The sequence below is a fragment of the Mobula hypostoma genome, chromosome 11 (genome assembly GCF_963921235.1).
Source record: "Mobula hypostoma chromosome 11, sMobHyp1.1, whole genome shotgun sequence".
NCBI classification, from domain to species: Eukaryota; Metazoa; Chordata; class Chondrichthyes; order Myliobatiformes; family Myliobatidae; genus Mobula; species Mobula hypostoma.
The window spans coordinates 17,509,070-17,524,425 of NC_086107.1; the positions used below are offsets into that span (position 1 = coordinate 17,509,070).

Genomic DNA, 15,356 nt, shown 5'->3' on the forward strand with positions numbered 1-15,356 from the left:
GCACAATACAGGCCCTTCAGCCCACAAAACTGTGCAGAACATGTCCTTACCTTAGAAATTACTCAGGGTTACCCATGGCCCTCTATTTTTCTAAGGTCCATGTATTTGCAGAGCACCTCTGAAGTGTGTTGGTATTTGGTACCAGCACCTCATACCAGAAGCTCCTCAAGACAAAAGTAATAAGCAATGATTTTACTGCAGAGTCTTACAGTGTACTTGCAATAAAATGTGTAACAACTAATGTTGCCAGTGCGTTGTGTTGGAGGTTTTTGTTGGCCAGGTTTGGTATTGAACAAATCTGAATTTTATTCAAGACAACACGTTGTAGAATGATGAGCTGAAATAACATCTTTTATCCTAATTTTTTCTCTTTTCATTGCCCACCAAAAGCACTTGCTACCTAGTTCCAGCTCTTTTGTTTATGCAGTCAAACTTTCTTTTAATTCATTCAAGGTTTTATAAGGCATTGGTCAGACCACACTTCGAATATGGTGTGCAGTTTTGGGCCTCTTTTCTAAGAAAAGTTGTGTTGGCATTGGAGAGGGTCCAGAGGAGGTTCACGAGAATGATCCCGGGAATGAAAGGGTGAACTGCATCTGGGCCTGTGCTAACTAGAGTTTAGAAGAGTGAAGAGGGATCTCACTAATCAAATATTGAAAGGCCATGATAGAGTGTACGTGGACCGGATGTTTCCTATAGTGGGAGAGTCTAGACCAGAGAGCACATTCTCAGAATACAAGGATGTCCCTTCAGAACACAGATGAGGATGAATTTATTTAGCCAGCTGGTGGCAAATCTGAGTTACTCATTGCCACAGCTGGACTATGGAGACCAAGTCATTGGAAATATTAAAGTGGAGGTTGATAGGTTCTTTATTAACAAGCGTGTCAAGAATTTGGGGAGAAGGCAGTAGAACAGGGATAAGAGGGAAAATAAATCAGCCATGATCGAATTGCGGAGCAGGCTTGATAGGCTGAGCTGCCTAAGTCTGTTCCGATGACATATGATATCACAGATCATTATTGAGAAAATGATGGTGTGCCTCCTTCTTAAACAGTAAGCCTGTCAGATCTCATATTTACCAACTCGGTTTCTTGTGTTTTTATAAATTGTTTTCTGTCTTTCATTTATTTTTTATATCAATATTATTGTGTTATTTTCTGTGTTTTATTTGTGCTGCATTGGATCAGAAGTAACAATTATTTTGTTCTCCTGTACATTTATGTTCAGGAAATGACATTAAACTATCTTGAACCTTGAATCTTGAAGTCAGGTTTCCTTGCCGAAAGGACATTAGTGAACCAGATGGACTTTCAGAATTCAGTGCTTTCATAGTCACATTGGTGATCTGTCTTGTTAAATTTCAGATTTAGGTAATTGTATAAATTCTTCCCACAATATTCCTCTGATATCATAGAGGGTTTTGGACAAATCCGAATAATTTGTATGATTTTTTTGGATTGCAATTCAGATGACCACTTTGATACCATTCACATTGTCTGAATGGGGCTAGATAGATACTTCCAGTGCCTTACAAGGTTGGGGAAATGTCTACCTTCCTCTTATTTCCCCTTCATTTCCGACTTTCTGATGCCAGTTGTGACACTTCTACTGCCTTTCATGTGAATATCATTATACAAGGAAAAAGCTATGGAATGAAACTGGTGCTATCCTGATCAGCAAGTTCTGACTTCCATCTGCTCCAATCATTTCTAAGCAGATTCTTACTCCATTTGCATCGTCCTGTTTATCTACCTTGCATTCTTCCCAAGGGCTTGGTTAATTAAAACAAATATCACACTATTGAGCATCGCAATGAATTGGAAACAAGGTCAGAGTTCATGGTGTATCTGTGTACTGCAATTCCCCAGCGTTCAGTTGAGGCACGACAGCAGATCAAACCTGCCTTCAGCTGAGCTAAATAATCTTTGTTCTGTATTATAATTTATATATTGATTCAATGTTTAAAGTAAATTACTAGTTGAAACTATTGCATTTATCATGTAAGCTGGCAGCTCACAGTTGGAGTTTGTTTATTTATTTGTTGAGGTACAGTGTGGAATAGGCCCAACGGCCCTTTGAGCCACAGTGCCCAGCAACCCCAGATTTAACCCTAGCCTAATCATGGGACAGTTTACAATGACCGATTAACCTACATCTTTGGACTGTGGGAGGAAACCCACACGGTTAAGGGGAGAACATACAAACTCCTTACGGACAGCAGCAGGAGTAGAATTCAAGGCCAGTAACCAAAGGAAGACTGTGGATATTTTGGCGATATGTCATCTTAGGAATAGTATCGACTAATGAAAATAAAATTCTTGCTAATCGGGCAACTTTTTAGCTAATATTACCACATCAAACTAAAATCTAACTCTGCCAGATTATATTTTTTAAACGGTAGTTTGAGATTGAGAACCAGGTGATTTTACTGATGATCATTGAAACATGCATTTTATTTCTAAGTGAAATATTTTCCTCACATTTCACAAATATTCCTCAAATATTTCACAGATTTCTGTGGGTGTGGCTATGGCTATAATTGCCCTTCCCTTTAATTAACTTGAAAGGGTGGTGGTGAGCTGCCACTTAACCCTTAGCCGCCCTAGTGAAGGTAAACACAAAATACTCTGCAGATGCTGGGGTCAAAGCAACACTCACAACACGCTGGAGGAACTCAGCAGGTCGGGCAGCATCTGTGGAAAAGATCAGTCAACGTTTCGGGCCAGAGCCCTGCTTAGGCAATTTTCTCCCTGTTTAGACAATAATCTCCATGACCGAACACTTGTTATCATTGTTATTCCTCCCCACGCCTTGTGGCACATCGGGCAGCAACCTTGCTGCTTCATTAGCATTTTGTCGGGTTTTTTTTAACGACACTCAGCCCAGCTCAGATGGACTGCATGCAAGGAGCTGGCTGGATTCGAACCCATGACTGCTCCCTTCGAAGTCCAGTGCTGATGTTACTATACCACCAGCCAGCAAACCATACACTTCCCGAAACTATGTCACTTCTTTGCACATTCTCCCGATCTAAATCCTTCTGTAGACTCCCTGCTTCCTCAGAACTACCTGACCCTCCACCTATCTTTGTATTCTTAGCAAACTTGTTCAAAAATCCCTGAATTCCATCATCCAAGTCATTGCCATATAATGTACAAAGAAGTGGTCTCAATACTGACCCCTGTGGAACAGCACTAGTCACCGGCAGGCTACCAGAATAAGCCCCCTTTATTCCCACTCTTTGCCTTCTGCCAGTCAGCCAATTTTCTATCTATGCTAATATCTTTCCTGTAATACCATGGGTTCTTATCTATTTAAGCAGCCTCATGACAAAGGCCTTCTGAAATTCCAAATAATCAACATCCACTGACTCACATGCTTGTTATTTCCTCAAAGCATTCCAACACATTTGTTAGGCAAGATTTCACTTTATGTTCCTTCATGTACCCCGAAAACTCATCCTTAATAATAGATACCAACATCTTGCCAACCACTGAAGTCAGGTTAACTGGCCAACTGGCTTAAAACTTCCTTTCTTCTGCCTCTATCCCTTCTTAAAGAGTGAGGTGACATTTCAAATTTTCCAGTGCTCCGGAAGCATTCCAGAACCTAGTGATTCTTGAAAGATCATTACCAATGCCTCAACAATCCCTTCAGCTACCTCTTTCAGAACCCTGGAATGTAGTCCATCTGGTTCAGTAACTTATCAACCTTCAAACCTTTCAGATTCTTTTACTCTTTATCTCTCTGAAAAAAAAATTGTATCTTCTTTTATATTATTGGCTACCTTGTCTTCATATTTCGTCTTTTCTCTCCTTATGGCTTTTTTAAGTTGCCTTTTGTTGGTTTTAAAAGCTTCCCAATACTCTTAACTTTTCACTAATATTTGCTATAGTATGTGTTCTCTCTTTTCCTTTTATGCTGTCTTTGAGTTACCTTGTCAGCTGTGGTTGCCTCATCCTCTCTTTAGAATGCTTGTTCATCTCTGGAATGTATCTATTCTGCCCCTTCCAGATTGCTCCCAGAAACTCCAACCATTGCTGATCCGCTGTCATCTCTGATAGTATCCCCTTCTAATCAACTTTAGCCAGCTCTTCTCTCATGCCTCTGTAATTCCATTGACTCCACTGCAATAGTGATAAATCTGACTTTTATCTTCTCCCTCTCAAACAGCAGGGTGAATTCTATCATATTATGATCACTACCTCCTAATGGTTCCTTTATGTTAAGCTCCCTAATCAAATCAGGTTCATTATTCAAATCCCAGTTCAGAATTGGCTTTTCCCTAGTGCACAACCACAAGCTGCTCTAAAAAGCACTCTGCAAATTCCCTCCCTTGGGGTCCAGCACCAACCATTCAGATTATTATCTGAATGGTGGCTGATTAGGAAAAGGGGAGGTGCAACGAGACCTGGGTGTCATTGTACACCAGTCATTGAAAGTGGGCATGCAGGTACAGCAGGCGGTGAAAAAGGCAAATGGTATGCTGGCATTTATAGCGAGAGGATTCGAGTACAGGAGCAGGGAGGTTCCCCCTTACTATTGTAATATTGCCATTTTTACATGCCTTTTCCATTTCCCATTGTAATTTATATCCTGCATCCAGCCTATAGTTCAGAGTCCTGTATATAACTCCCATCAGGGTCTTTTTATCCTTGTAGTTTCTTAACTCTACCACAAAGATTCTACATCTTCTGGTCCCATGTCACTTCTTTCTAAGGATTTTATTTAAATTTTTACCAGCAAATCCACCCCACTCCCTCTGCCTACCTGTCTGTCCTTACAATACAATGTGTATCCTTGGATGTTAAGCTCCCAACTAAGATCTTTTTCAGCCATGATTCAGGGATGCCCACAAATGCCTGCGAATCTCTACAAGATCATCTACCTTTTTCCGTACACTGGATGCATTCAAGTACAACACCTTCAGTCTTGTATTCAATACCCTCTTCCATTTTGCCCCCGTGATTGTCCGTCCTCACAGCCTCACTACACACTGCATCGACTTGTATACCAGTTGCCCAATCCCCAGCCTTATCACTCTAGTTCCCAGCCAGTTTAAGTTAAATCTTGCCCAACAACTCTAGCACACCAGCCCACAAGGATGTTGCTCCCCATCGGGTTCAGATGTAACCCATCCCTTTTTGTACAGGGTCATAATTCCCCAGAGGAGATCCCAATGATCCAGAAATCTGAAACACTGTCCCCTGCAGTAGTTCCTTTGCCACTCCTGCATTAAAATATCATCTTATTCCTGCCCTGACCAGCACATGGTACTGGGAGTAATCCAGAGATTGTTCCCTTGGAGTTCTTGCTCTTTAGCCTCTTCCCTAATTCCCTATACTCACTGCGTAGGACCTCTTCCCCCCTTTCTACCTATGTCATTGGTGCAGTGTGCAACATGACCTCTTGCTCTTCACCCTCCCTTTTGAGAACCTTCTGCAACAAATCTGAGCCATCTTGGATCCTAGCACCTGGGAGGCTATACACAATCCTGGTGTCTCTTTCATGACCACCGACTCTCCTGTCCAATTCCTAACTCTCAAGTATTCTATCACTATCGCATTGTTTGACTTTACCCTTCCCTCAAAGCCAGCCACAATGTACTGGCCTAGCTACTACTGCTAGGCCCTGATAGGTCATTCTCCACCCCCCCCCCCCTCCGCATTATTCAAAGGAATATACTTTTTGCTGTGGGAATGGCCAGAGAGGAACCATATACTTACTTCTCCTGGTGGTCACCCATCTATTGTACTAACTGAAGCCCGCTCTCGGTGTGAGCACTTTAGTAAAAGTTTCATCTGTGAGGTTTTCAGTTTCCTGAATGATCCTGGATACATCAGCTCCAGTTCCAGTTCCTTGACCTTGTCACTCAAGAGTTGAAGGTGGATAAACTTCCCACAGATATAGTCATGAAGGAGAACATTGCAGTCACTCATCTTGTAGATAATTTCTAGAGGAATAGAGTATAGCAGCAGGGATGTGATGTTGAGGCTCTATAAAGCACTGGTGAGACCTCACTTGGAGTACTGTGGGCAGTTTTGTTCTCCTTATTTAAGAAAGGATGTGCTGACATTGGAGAAGGTACAGAGAAGATTCACTAGAATGATTCCGGGAATGAAAGGGTTAACATATAAGGAACATTTGTCCGCTCTTGGACTGTATTCCTTGGAGTTTAGAAGAATGAGGGGAGACCTCATAGAAACATTTCGAATGTTGAAAGGCATGGACAGAGTGGATGTGGCAAAGTTGTTTCCCATGATGGGGAAGTCTAGTATGAGAGGGCATGACTTAAGGATCGAAGGGCACCCATTCAGAACAGAAATGCGAAGAAATTTTTTTAGTCAGAGGGTGATGAATCTATGGAATTTGTTGCCACGGACAGCAGTGAAAGCCAAGTCATTGGGTGTATTTAAGGCAGAGATTGATAGGTATCTGAGTAGGCAGGGAATCAAAGGTTATAGTGAGAAGGCAGGGGAGTGGGACTAAATGGGAGAATGGATCAGTTTATGATAAAATCGCGGAGCAGACTCGATGGGCCGAATGGCCGACTTCTGCTCCTTTGTCTTATGGTCTTATAGGAGGAGCAATCTACTGCCTTAACTACCATCCTGCCTACACTTGTTATACCTCTAACTTCTCAAGCTTAAGTGTTAAGGCTGATTTATACTTCTGCATCAAATCGACGCCGTAGTTACGGCATCACCGTGAACCCTACGCAGACCCTACATGGATCCCTATGCCTAACACGCACCTCTCCCAAAATGTAACTACGCATCGCGGCAACGCAGACCGCAACAACTGTGATTGGTCCGCTTGGTAGCATCGCGTTTCCTCCTACGCTGCCATAGCTTCCCATTGGGCGACTGAAGGGCAGGGAAGGATCTCTGGCTGCAATGCTTTCCATAAAGCTTTACAGACTTCCGAAATTATGGAGGACACATTTCGCTTTTACGAAAAAAGACACTGGCTTTAAACTTGTTTACCCCGAGAAAGACTACCATGACCATGAAGCCTTGCACGGGCAGGTGTGTGCACATGCGTGACGTGCCGGAATTGCAGAGCGACACAGACACATCAACGCACAAGTATAAATGCTCACAACGCGCGTAGGCCACTTGCATAGGCTACAGCGTCCATTTGACGCACAAGTATAAATGCTCACAACGCGCGTAGGCCACTTGCATAGGCTACAGCGTCCATTTGACGCACAAGTATAAATCAGCTTTTAGTCTGCGACTGTTCTCACCCAAGCCAGAGCCTGACCACTCTAACACTATCCACTCTAACAATGGCTTCTCTGCTTACACTTTGCTTCTCTTTATTGCTGCCAACCGAGTGCCTAAGAAATTGTTATGATTGCAGCTGGCCGAAAAGTTCCGAAAGGCCCAAGCTCTTTTCAATCTCACGCTGCCTCACCAACAAACAACTGCTTGTGATGATTGCAGCCCACGAAAAATTCCTGAAACATCCCGAGCTCTTTTTAAACCTTATGCTGCCTCACCAACAAACAACTGCTCACGATGACTACAGCTTCTTTAACATGCCAATGTCTTAATGGGGATGTTCTCTTGTGTGATTGGGGAGATATTAAAATGGAATTAGCAGGGTGGTCATACCATGATATAGTAATAGAAAAAGCAATAAAGTGCATAATGGAAATGAAAATTGTAGTTATAGGGAGTAAAGTATGCAGCATTAGATAGATTTAGATCAAGACTATGAGGAATAAAAAGTGTATAAATATACAGTGGCATGCAAAAGTTTGGGCACCCCTGGTCAAAATTTCTGTTTACTGTGAATAGCTAAGCAAGTAAAAGATGAACTGATTTCCAAAAGACAAAGTTAAAGATGACACATTTCTTTAATATTTTAAGCAAGTTTACTTTTTTACATAGAAACCCTACAGCATAATACAGGCCCTTCAGCCCACAAAGTTGTGCTGAACATATCCCTACATTAGAAATTACTAGGCTTACCTATAGCCCTCTATTTTTCTAAGCTCCATGTACCTATTCAAAAGTCTCTTAAAAGACCCTATCGTATCCGACTCCACCACCGTTGCCGGCAGCCCCTTCCATGCACTCTCCACTCTGAGTAAAAAACTTACCCCTGACATCTCCTCTGTACCTACTCCCCAGAACCTTAAACCTGTGTCGTCTTGTGGCGCAAACAACAGGAATTCTGCAGATGCTGGAAATTCAAGCAACACACATCAAAGTTGCTGGTGAACGCAGCAGGCAAGGCAGCATCTCTAGGAAGAGGGTCTCAGCCTGAAACGTCGACTGTACTTCTTCCTAGAGATGCTGCCTGGCCTGCTGCGTCCTCTTGTGGCAACCATTTCAGCCTGGGAAAAAGCCTCTGACTATCCACATGATCAATGCCTCTCATTATCTTAAACACCTCTATCAGGTCACTTCTCATCCTCCATTGCTCCAAAGAGAGAAGTCCGAGTTCACTCAACCTATTCTCATAAGGCATGCTCCCCTATCCAGGCAACATCCTTATAAATCTCCTCTGCACTCTTTCTATGGTTTCCACATCCTTCCTGTAGTGAGGCGACCAGAACTGAGCACAGTACTCCAAGTGGGGTCTGACCAGGGTCCTATATAGCTGCAACATTACCTCTTGGCTCCTAAATTCAATTCCACGATTGATGAAGGCCAATACACCATATGCCTTCTTAACTTTTATTTCCGTCTTTCACAGTTTCAAAATAACAAAAAAGGAAAAGGGCCCAAAGCAAACGTTTGGGCACCCTGCATGATCAGTACTTAGTAACATCCCCTTTGGCAAGTATCACAGCTTGTAAACGCTTTCTGTAGCCAGCTAAGAGTCTTTCAATGCTTGCTTGGGGGATTTTCGCCCATTATTCCTTGCAAAAGGCTTCTAGTTCCGTGAGAGTTTTGGGCCATCTTGCATGCACTGCTCTTTTGAGGTTTATCCACAGATTTTTGATTATGTTTAGGTTGGGTTGATTGTGAGGGCCATGGCAAAACCTTCAGCTTGCGCCTCTTGAGGTAGTCCATTGTGGATTTTGAGGTGTGTTTAGGTTCATTATCCTGTTGTAGAAGGCATCCTCTTTTCATCTTCAGCTTTTTTACAGACGGTGTGATGTTTGCTTCCAGAATTTGCTGGTATTTAATTGAACTCATTCTTTCCTCTACCAGTGAAATCTTCCTCGTGCCACTGGCTGCAACACAAGCCCAAAGCATGATCTATCCACCCCCGTGCTTAACAGTTGGAGAGTGTTCTTTTCATGAAGTTCTCCAAACATACCTTTGCTCATTGCGGCCAAAAAGTTCTATGTTAACTTCATCAGTCCACAGGACTTGTTTCCAAATGCATCAGGCTTGTTTAGATGTTCCTTTGCAAACTTCTGATGCTGAATTTTGTGGTGAGTACGCAGGAAAGGTTTTCTTCTGATGACTCTTCCATGAAGGTCATATTTGTGCAGGTATCACTGCACAGTAGAACAGTGCACCACCACTCCAGAGTCTGCTAAATCTTCCTGAAGGTCTTTTGCAGTCAAATGGGGGTTTTGATTTGCCTTTCTAGCAATCCTGTGAGCAGTTCTCTCGGAAAGTTTTCTTGGTCTTCCAGACCTCAACTTGACCTCCACCGTTCCTTTTAACTGCAATTTCTTAATTACATTACAAACTGAGGAAACAGCTACCTGAAAACACTTTGCTATCTTCTTATAGCCTTCTCCTGCTTTGTAGGCATCATTTATTTTAATTTTCAGAGTGCTAGGAAGCTACTTAGAGGAGCCCATGGCTGCTGATTGTTGGGACAAGGTTTGAGGAGTCAGGGTATTTATAAAGCTTTGAAATTTACATCACCTGGCCTTTCCTAACGATGACTGTGAACAAGCCATAGCCCTAACAAGCTAATTAAGGTCTGAGACTTTGGTAAAAGTTATCTGAGAGCTCAAATCTCTTGGGGTGCCCAAACTTTTGCATGGTGCTCCTTTCCTTTTTTCCACTCTTAAATTGTACAAAACAAAAATAATACACTAATCTTGCTTAAAATGTTGAAAAGAATGTTTCTTCTTTAACTTTATGCCTTTTGGAGATCAGTTCCTCTTCTACTCCCTTAACTATTCACAGTAACAGAAATCTTGACCAGGGCGCCCAAACTTTTTCATGCCACTGTAAATACACAAAGTGTAGTGTATTTAAGGTTGGTGGGCTGCGATATCCATGATATAATTGTGATAAGTGAAATGAGCTCCAAAAGGGGATAGACAAGGCACTTATTACTCAATGATAGAGTGTGCAGACAAGGGAAAGGGGAAAAGGGGGGATAGCAAAGCCAATTAAGAAAGAAGTTATAATGCAAGGGACAGATGTCTTTGACAGGTCAAGTATAGGATTGATTCAAGTTAAGAAACAAAGCTATCATTGAGTTATAGAATCATAGTGCACTTCAGTATAGAAACAGGCCCTTCAGCCCATCTAGGACACACCAAACTATTGATCTGCCTCGTCCCATTGACTTGCACCTGGGCCATAGCTCTCCACAGGGTCTCATCCTGAGCCTCAGTTTTACCACAATTCATTCAGTTATTGTTCACTCATAGTGATTTGTAATTCAACATTGATTTATTCAATTCAATTGATTTGTTTCATAGATTTATTCAGTTTAATTGATTTGCAATATGTTCTCTTATGGCTTTTTGAGTGCTGTCATTGAGTCTGCTTCTTTGCCCTTCCAGTCAGTAAATTCAGGTCCTGCTCTAGTTTCTGCCAGAAGCTGGGTGTTCATAATGAGTACTTGACGGGACCTTCAGTTGTTCCGTCATGTTTTGTTTTCCCCTCATGCCTTTGTCAATTGTAATTCAATGGAAAACCCCTCCCCCTCTTCAGTTTGGCTTCTACATCAGTAGAACAACACCACATTTCAAGTTTTGATGGGGAAAAGGCTTCAGTAAAGATGCCAGTGTTTACTGTCAGCAAAACTAACAATACACTGACCGGGCCAGGGTTCTGTTTCTGGAAGCCTCTGTGTCCGCATTCAGTAATAAATAAATTCATGGCTCTAGCAATGTTAAAACCCATTATTGTGTAATTTTTTTTAGCATTTAAACACTTGGAATTGGAATTTTGTCTAATGTGCCTTTAAACAGAATATGACAAACCCAATTATACTTCGGACACTTTGATATCTGCCTTCTCCACTTGTTAGGCTCGGAAAAGAATAACTGAATTATACTGCTCTCGAATTTCTTTCCATTTATTTTGGCTTTCTTCAGTTTTGAAGAAATCTTGTATGAAAGGTATAATGGATGTAAGGGCAGTAGGAGTTAGTAGATTTTGAAAACTGCATTACCATTTGCAAATTACAGTTCTTTTTTGTGAATCTCGAATAGATTTTATTTTTGCCTCTGGTCACCTTTATTGACTTGATTCAACCATTGCAAAATTGACATTTTCTCCCACTTCTTTTTTTAGTTGGGGGCAGTCCAGCTGAAGTTAATGCATGCTGTGGCTTAAACGCTAGACAAGTTAATACGCCCACAAACAAATACCTCTTAGCTCCAAAATAGACCCAGTAAATAGTCCGACCCAGTTTTACTGGGGAAACTAACTACACCATGATTTCTGTACAGTTGCTGATGACGGAAATCCAGTTCTATGATAGGGAAAAGATATTTTCCGTGTCTCTTTTTCTCTGTGTTTGAAAGGTGGGGGTTGGGGTTTGCAGAAAATGGGGAAGATACAATGAAAGCTGTGGCCATAGATGCCTCAATAGAGCAGGATCCAGTGCATCAAAGGTAGTGAATGGGTGTTTTGTAGTCTGGGCTTTGGCCAGCTCTTATTGTGTCGTTTCTAGCTGTTTTTGCCATGGCAGTTCTTTAGAGAAAGACAAATAAAACTATGATAAAGAGAAACACCAGATGAATATTAAGCGGTGTGAGGATTCAAAGCCGTCTTCAGTAATCACCAAAGTTTTGTCAATAAATTGTCCTCTTGTATGTCTAAACCAAGCACACAACAGGGATTTTTTTTTTACCATCGGTCATTTTAAATACCAGCTTAAAAAAGACCCAGAGAAAGAGACCAATCACTTCCAAGCAAGTCCGCAGAACCAGCTGAAAAGTTGTTGCTGCCTTCAGCTTGATCTGGAGACAGTGGGGAAAGATCGCTCTTGCCCCCAGTTGCAATCTGAAAAGCAGTGCTTAGTTTCATTGCACACGAGAACTTTTTCTAAGAGCAGAGGCACACTGAATGTGGGTTGTTCGGTATTCAACAGTTTTAAGTATCTATTTCAAGTCGCAGAAGCCAGCCTTCGACCTAGACAAGTGATTGGAAGAAAGAGGAGGAAGCTATATCGTTTTTCAGAAAATGGATCAACCCAGTGATGCAAGTCACTTTTATACGTCTAAAAACCCTCAAGTATATGGGGCAAAATACAGAAGCAGCCCTCTGCTATCTTGGAGTTACAGCCAAGCCAAGAAGGAATCAAAGCTGTATTTTAAATCAAGTGGAGGAGTGAACGGGAAGTCAGCAACCTCTTCCACACAGCTGAACCCATCCAAGATTTTACGGAAGGCGCTTGGTTCCGAGAGCGGATACTTAGGCCGAGGCAGACCTGGTTCCAGAGTAAGCAAAATTCCTGCATTGTGTGGATTGAAAAGCAAGGCACAGGAGCAGCGGACTAAACTAGGATTAAGCCGGACCGCTCGAGAGAGAAACATGCCTTTGGGCCGAAGTAACGAATTGTGTCAGGTGCACGTTCAGCACACATGCGTGTGGGAAGGCATTGCTCAAGTCAATGAGCAGACTCTACTGACAATGTTAGATGTTTACCAGAACCTCAACAGTAAGTACACAACTGCTGGAAATCAAAGGTGGATCAATGATCTTTGATGCACAACAAATGTTTGATCAAAGCTGACTAGCATTCAGTTCAGCAGAGGGGTTTAGAAACTCGATTCAGTTGTGAGGATTAAGAGACTTCAGAGCTCATTTACATTAGTAAAATAAAGTGGTCAAATGGGAGATTGGCCTTTACATACAGAAGACTAAAATATTATGAAGTAGAACTTATGCATCACTTTGGACCGCATATCTCCCCTAACATGTTATTAGAAGAGGCGCAGTATAGATTTACCAGTGAAACCTGATTTCCCAAGGGTTAAATTATGAGGATCAACTTGTACCCAATAGAGTTCAGTTAAGCAGGGCTATGTTTAGAAGATTAGAGAGAGAGATATAATCACAGTTGTTTAAGATATTAAAAAGAATAAATAGACAAGGGGAAAAAACTGTTCCAGCAGGTCATAGGCTCGATTCCAAAGCCAGGCTAAGATTGGCTTTCTCAGTGGTAGTCAGGGATAAAACCTGGAACTCTGAGGAGTTCCAGGAGAAAAACAAAGATGGAGAGAAATCTCATCAGAGTAATACATGCAACATTCTCATGTTAACTGGTTATGCAAGGTGCAAAGCTATCAGCACCTTGTAGTGTAGAATAGGGAGAGAGTGCATGTAAATTCACATGTGGAGTTCTAATGAATGTTTCTAAATTTAGAAGTTAAAAAAGGATAGGATAAGGTGCCGGTTCCTTTTCATATTACGTTTATTCCCAATTAACATTAAGAATAGAAGCCTAAGTGGGTATTTGACCCCTTGTGCCTTCTCCAGCATTCGATAAAATCATGGTTGACCTTCTACCTCAGCCTTCATTAGTCTGATTTCTCTTGATCCCCAGAAGTTTATCAGTCTCTACCTTCAGTCTGTAAGTCCTCTTGCTTTTTAAATTTCTACAAGTCACAACCTTCTGATTAAAGGAATGCTTTCTCAGTCACAAGTAGTCAAACCCTTATTTTGAATCTATGATCCCAGGTGCTAAATGCATCACCCAGGTGTAATGTCAACTTCACATCTACACTGGCCAACTAGATAAGAACTATATATGTGTTTTTTTGTGGTATTGGAGTTAGTTTATTATTGTCACATATACTGATTTACAGTGAAGTACTTGTCTTGCATGCTGTTTATGCAGCTCAGGTCATTACACAGTGCATTGTGGAAGAGCAAAGTGAACCAATAACAGAATAGGTGAGCTAGCTTGACTGTGAACTATATAGTTGGTTGTTGGTGATGTTAACCCATAGGAACCCAAAACTCTCAACCCTGTCAACCTTAACACCATTGAAGTAGACAGTCGCATGTGCACTACCCCCTTCCTGAAGTCAATGACTAGCTCTTTTGTTTCAATGTGGTTGCTTCTCATTCTTATAAACTTAAGACGGTATAGCCCCAATCTGCTTTATCTTTCCTTGTGGCAACTCAGCCAGCCCAGGTGTCAATCTGTTGCATATTTTCTCCATCACGGGTGTGGAGACCAGATCTGCATTCACTATTTTGTATGCAATCTCACAAGCACCCTACGTAATTGGGATGTAATTTAACACACTCTTGTGTTAGTTGTGATTTGTAATAATGGTTATCTGTCTTTCTAACTCTTGGTGTTGAAAAATTATGATTAATTCAGTATCATTGGGCCAGCAGTTCAGCAAAGGCACCAGCAAATCCTTGAATAAATAGTTTGAAAATATAATGCGTTGTCAGTGTGATAGTTGGATAATTCTTTGTTACCATTACTTTAATGGTATGATATAAAGAGAATGCCAACTTGGATCATTCTGTTGCTGGGATGGGTACTCCTGAGTGGATATTAGCAGGGATGTTTCCTTTAATCTTCCTGTATAAATACTAAGGCGAATAAATTTAACTGGGATCGTTTCTTCTCAATGCTGCTTACTCATCCCTGGTGGAAGGTGCATGAATAAAGGGAGGGATGAACTTGGAGCTGATAGCTCCTACTGTATGATCCAATAGCTTGCCATAGTTCAGTTTCTGAGTTCACATGTTAGAACAGTGAATGGTGAAGCATTTGGTAACCTGTGACTCATTACTCAGCAAAAGTCATTAACATCAGGGGATGATAAACTAAAGAATGGCAGGAATATATTTTGATACCGTTCATCTATTTTTTGATGAAGCTTCAGACTAACTGAGCACCAGTAAATGGTGTTGGGATGGCAGGGGTGGAAATGCATCTCTACCAAAGGAGGTGTAAGGTGCTCCTTCCCTTTGCTAGCCTGCAGGTCACCCTTGGGCAAGGTGTAGCACCTGCTTAGCCTACCCCGCCCACCCAGTCAGGATCATGTGAAGCCGTGGGAGCAGTTGGTGTCTATCACAATATCTCAAGTCCTGGTCATGCGACCATTGACACTAGGCAGACAATCTCCGAAGAGTATTGACAGTGGCTTGGGTCACCCGTCTTGCAAAGACACTGCCCAGGAAAATGCAGTTGCAAACCATTTCTGTAGAAAAATTTGCCGT

At 41.8% G+C, this 15,356-nt stretch overlaps 1 protein-coding gene across 12 annotated transcripts in view; it reads left to right on the forward strand.

Annotated features, from left to right (window-relative positions):
• nav2a (neuron navigator 2a) overlaps positions 1-15,356 on the forward strand; it is a 1,052,051-nt gene that overhangs the window by 765,707 nt on the left and 270,988 nt on the right. The window lies entirely within an intron of this gene.